Here is a 6,251-nt window from a genome sequence, read left to right as displayed (position 1 = left end):
CCAATATTTTAAGGGATTTATACAATTTCTGTGAGCGTGCTGGTAAATGGAAAGGAACTTTCCTACATCCAGTCCTTTCCCTATCTCCACACCAAATCCTCCCTCTGTACTTCCTGTTCCCCTACACAAGTTCTATTGCCTCTAAACCAGCATCTAAATGAGCCAAATCCTCTCCCAAACCTTCTCCTTCCCATGTAAGCAGACTTCTTGCGCTACTCAGGCTGCCTGTCTCTTTCTATCTTCCTGAAGGACTTTTCCCTCATGGTGTTAAACCAGCCACTCTTTGCCAACTCTGGCCTCACAGCGATTCCAGCTCTGGGGAGCTCATGCTTCCTCCCTGTGGGCTGAGATCAAGCCCGGGGTTTATTCAGGTACATCTCATGCTATGTTGTGAGACCTGTTTAATTATAGCATCTATGACTGCTTCTCTCCCCCCCCCCCCAATCTAATGCCCCTTTTTCCTGAGATGGCGACCGGAGAATGGAAGTTTCATGTTGCTGATAGTATTCCAGTACCAGTCAATGGGAGCGACCTAGAGACACAGTGGTGACTAATCCCTCAGGCGTGTGTTGTGCCTCCAAGCTCTGCCTTCCCTTCCCTTACCTAAGATGTCAGCACACCTTTTCTGCTTCCTCCATGTCCTCACCACATGTCCTTTGTCTCTGCCTGCCTTCCCCTCCCTGGGCTTACTGGGACCCTGCCTCCCATGAAAAACCTGTAGCATGGTACCTTATGACCTAAGTTATTCCAACTAGTTTGCCAGGCTTCTCAGTCTAAAGTAACTTTAAATCAGCTGCTTTACAAAAAGCACTTAAAAAAACTGCAGCTGCCATGCTTATGCCCTAACTCTACCCCCACAAGGGGAGGAGGGAAAGAAAATAGGGAATGCCTGCCATAACTAAAAGAATCCATAGGCCAACCCAACACACATCCTAGGCTGCAGCCACACATAGCAGTGGCTGTGGCCCACTGCCACTTCCCCCAGAATAAAACACGTGCAGAGTACACAGGAAGGGGGGAGGGGCGACAGACTGCAGGATCAGGCCTAGGCAGACAGGGTCATTTGTTCTGGGTGTATGTGTTGGGTGGACAGAGTGGTGCCTTGCACAAGCCCTGCTCCTAGCCCCACCTCACACCTCGGGGCACCAGACCCAGCCCTTGTAAACCAATTGTTAGCTCAAGGTTATAGTCCCAGAAATAGGACATTACTGTGGTCTCTAAACTTCTCATTTAAAACTTTCTATACTTTCAGCCTTGGAATAAATTTTTCCCTCCAAATATTAACACTAGTTTTTCCATATGGTACTGTTATTGGCCAGGATGCCCTCTAAATGCCCTTTTCTAACTTTACAAATGATTTATTTCTTTGTTAAAAAGGTAGCCTTTATTAAAGAGGCTGCCTGCTGTTAGCAAAAGACAGGATCCTAGCGTTTTGTTCTTTCTAGATGAACCTGCCCCATTCCAATCTTCTGGCCTGTCTAATAAAACATTAAAAAAAATATTAAAAGCTTTGTAATGAGGCCTGGCCTCAGTATGCCTTGGGTGACCAAGAGAAGGGGCCTTCACAGGGTTCCTTAAATTACAATACCATACTCCAATTAAGCCTTTTCTATAAAAGTAAAAAAAGAGTGAACTGAGGCCCCCTATACAAATTTCTACCTTCTAATCCACCCCAATACTCAGAACCTCCTAATGGGTGCTTCCCTCTTCAACAGGGAATGGTAGGAAGAGGGCAAGTCTATGTCCCCTTCCAGTTATCAAATCTAAGGAAAATTTAAAAGCATCTAAACAGCTATACTGATGCCCCAGACAAATATATCCAAGCCTTTATCTCTGTAATCCAAACCTTTTAATTATCATGAAAGGATATTATGCTTCTACTAGACCAGACTCTCTTCTCATTAAAAAAGCAATGAGTTCTGGCCCAGACCACTCAGGTTAAAAATGATTACCATTTACAATGAGCCCCAATACTAGTGACACCTAAAAATAAAAAAAAAAATGTACCTATCTACAGGGGCACAGACAGTCCCCTTAACAGGTCCACACTAAAAGGGGCTTATGATGTAGCTCAAACATTAGAGTACCATTTTACAGACACAAAGTCCTGAGTTCAAGCCCCAATACAGCAAAAAAAAAAAAAAAATTAATGTGAGTCAACTCCCTGTATAGCTATCCTTATCTCAACCAGCAAAAACCCTTGTTCCTTCCTATTATGGCTTATACTCTCTCTACAACAAAATTAGAAATAAGGACAAAATAGTTTCTGCTGGGTATTGAGGGGGTAGGGGGGAGAGGGAGGGGGTGGAGTGGGTGGTAAGGGAGGGGGTGGGGGCAGGGGGGAGAAATGACCCAAGCCTTGTATGCACATACGAATAATAAAAAAAAAAAGAAAAAAAATTTCCTGTGTGTGTGTGTTACCTTCTAGGTTAATTCTTTTTGATCTAACCTTTTCTCTAGTTCCTGGTCCCCTTTTCCTATTGGCCTCAGTTGCTTTTAAGGTCAGATCCCTCATTCTTCAAGTGAGGAAACTGAGGCCCAGAGCAGTTCAGAGACCTGTTCTCCAGAGTGTCAAGTGTCAATGTAAAATAACAACTTTACTTTACAGCAATGCCCTAAAGAAAATCCCCTTACCTTTCTACAGGATTTAAGGATGCTATCAAAAAATATACCATGGTGTACCCAGAGTCACAGGTGAGAGAGGTTCTCCTCAAAGATATCAGCCCCAGATATTTGTAAAAAACTCAGTCTGTGGCTAAAGGAAAAAAGTCATTGGATCAACTAATACAACTAGCCATGTCTGTGTATGATAACCAGGACATTACTAACAGAAAGATAAGAGACATGACCTCATTGCTGCCTCCACCTGACTGGGGCCTGCATCTCGAGTTTGCTACCATGGTGGACAAGAGGAGCACTTCTGCAGAGAATGCTTAAGGGGGGACAGCCCAGGAGACAGCCCCACCCCCAACCAGGACCCTGCCCTCTCTGCAAGGGTAACCTGGAGGTCTAAATGCCCCTGTCTCCAGATGGAAGGCAAGGTGCCACCTCCTATGGATTGATGGGTCCCAGCCTCCTGTCCACACTCCATTTCTTGGCATCCATGTTGAGGAGCCATAGTGGCAGAAAAACAAAAGGTCATTTTCCTCCTAGACAATGGAGCCTGTTTCTCTGTCTTACCTTTCTCTCCTGGTCCCTGGTCCAATAACAAGTTTATTGTTCCGGGCATATCTGGCAAACCCCTAGAATGCTATTTTACCCAACCTCTGGCCTGCTGTTGGGAGACCTCCTCTTCTGTCTCTCTTTCCTCATAGTACTTAAACCTCCAATGTCCCTGCTGAGATGGGATTTACTATCTCAACTAAAAGCTCAAATTCTCCTCCCCCCAGGCAGCTATCTCTGCTGCCCCCTCCTTCAGGAAGAAATAGATTCCACAATGTGGACTGATGATATGAGTGTAGGGCGAGCCTGGATGGCCCTCCCTATTCAAATAAAACTCAAAAATCCCTCAGTTTCCACACCCAAAACAATAGCTCCTCAAGCCTAAGGGATGATGAGGACTTATGCCTATCATAAATTCCTTAGAACAACAGGGCTACTAACTAGTTACTCTAGCCCATATAATAAATTTAAAATTATTATAAAGTTAATTTTAAAATACAAGCTACAAAGTAAACAACTGGAAAGGATACAGATAGGTAGTGAATGTATTTTCTGAGAAGTTAAAGGAAAAAAGAAATGTTTTTATTGATGAAAAAGGATTTTGTAAAGAAGGGTTCGTCCTAAAGATTGTTTCAAATAGGAAGGTTAAGTACAAACCATCAAAGGGTTTAGTATGTTATATAAAGGTCTGAGTAAGTTTTAAAAGTGTATAATAAGCTTTGGTGTGTAATAAAGTTAAAGTTGAGTATAATCTAAAGAGTTGCCTAAAAGATTTTTAGGGTCATGTCAAACTAAAATCAAATTCTCTATGTCTATAAAATAACAAGGTTATCTTAATATTGTGCTCTGAGTAACATCTACAAAAAACTGTTACAGAGAAAGATTTTATCAAAAAAATTATTTGTTTTCTGCTGATCTTGTCAAACTTTTAAGTACTACTAAATCAGAGTTCATTTACATTTTTGCTTCTGTGTCTTAAATGACCACCTTGTAACAATGTTATGCTCTACTTTATCTAAATATGGTACAAACATTTATAAAGTTAAAAATGTAAAATTATATAAAAAATGAGCTAGAGCTCTCTTTTACCCAAGAGTGTTACATTTAACCTAAATCCTGACAGCACCTGCCTCCCACAGGTCACCTACCTAGGTGTGTTCTTAAAGGAACAAGCTCACTCCCTGAGTCATGAGTGCATCAACCTAATCTTCCATTTCCCTCTCCCCCATACCATAAAGCAGCTTACAGCTTTCTTGGAATTTACATGATTTTGCAGAATTTAGATCTCTAGGGATGCAATCCCTTAGCAAACACCTTTTTATGCTCCTCCTAATATTCCTATTTGGGTCTTAAATAATGTATGGCCACCCATTTCTCTTAGAAAACTTGCCTCCAACAGACTGTGCTCCTCTGGCTGACTACTTACCTTATCTTCTCAGGGAACTTCTCAAAGAGCATACAGACCAGATCCTGCCCCATCCTATAACAATTTCTATTAAACCAGGGGATTTTTTTCTCCTAAAGGATCTTCAACCCTTTTCATTGGGACTTTGATGCACCAGCCCTCATCTGGTCATTCTCACAACACCCACTTCTGTCAAGCTCAATGGGATCCCCCAGTGGCAGCACCTCTTAAGGAATGGACTCTTAAAATCCTCTAGGGAACAACAATTCATAGTGGTTCTCCTGGCTAATGCCTATCCGAATGCCTATGTTTCTTGCTCTCCTATTCTTAAGCTTCTTCCCTTGTATCATAACCACATGTCTGCTCTTGCTAATCAAAAGTTCAACCAGTTGTACCTCCAGGGATATCAACCTACCAGGATGCAGGAGCCTGAGGATCCTGCCCATACAATGCCTCCTGCCAGCAGGAAGCAGTTAAAGAGACTGATGCTTTGCCCCAATTCCTGATCCTCAGCCCCTACCCTCATCATTATTAAAGAGAAAATGGGGGAATGATAGAACAATAATGTCACATTTATAAATCCGCAGCCATTTTACCCTCAGACCTCACTTGAGAAACTCCCAAGGACAAATTCCCGTGCTCTAAGACAGCCCCACCCCTACCAGAGACTGCTGCACATGCGCTAACTTCCTTAACCTCCCCCTTCTATAAAAGCCACGCCTGGCCCAGATTCGCTGCTGTGCCATCTTTCCCCAGCCAGCCTGGCAGTTAGGGCCTGCCATTAAACTTTGCTCTATGGACGTGAGGCTTTTCTCGTGAGCTTTCTTTGTGAGCAGTGTTTTTCCTAACAACATGCAACTACTTAAAACCCCTTTAGGCTCATTGTTTTGTATTTACCTCCAAGGTTCTAGTTTGAATTACTGATTCTTAATTTTTCTGTGTTAGGTATTACTTACTTCCCACTACTGAAACAGGATTTCCTTCTGTTACATTCACTACTCATGTATATCCTTTTCATTTCCCCATCTTTCAAATACAGTTTGTCAACAATTGTAAAGTGTCTGCTATCTTACTGTTCTTGCAAGCTAACAAGTTAGCATGCCATGGTTTCATAGATTATAGTAGAAGCATGAGATTCTTGAATCAGAAACGAAGGACATTTATTACACATAGCACTAGCAGCAGCCCATGTGTTAGTTCCAGCATGTCACCTATGAGCCCAAATTCTCACAGGGTGACAAAAGTGGCCACGTGCAGTGGGGTGCATTATATTCCTTGACTCAAGGGAACATAAATCTTTTGTAATGGGTAGTAAGCAAGACTGTAGTTTACTTGGGAAGGAGACATTATTTTATTAGACAGTACGTATCCTGTCATTTACTCCAAAGGGTGATACTGTCTCTGCCAATCAGAGTTGTGTGCTATATAAACTTCTTTAAGAAGATAGTCATCCCAGCACTCCTGAGACCAAGGTGGGAGAATTGCAAGATCCAAGCCAATCTGGACTACAAAGTGAGACCATGTCTCACTCCTCCCTCCCCCCACACAACAGGAAGGCCTGAGTTCAAGCCCAGTCCCACCAACAAAACAAAACAAAGAAAAAAGGACAGTCTACAAGAAAGGTCCATTAGCATCTTACTCTTAGGACGTGCAGAAATGCAAGAGAGCTGTGGAGATTTGTCTC

This window comes from Castor canadensis, chromosome 15 (genome assembly GCF_047511655.1).
Source record: "Castor canadensis chromosome 15, mCasCan1.hap1v2, whole genome shotgun sequence".
NCBI lineage: Eukaryota > Metazoa > Chordata > Mammalia > Rodentia > Castoridae > Castor > Castor canadensis.
The sequence above is the reverse complement of the archived record's forward strand: the minus strand, read 5'-3'. Positions refer to the sequence as shown.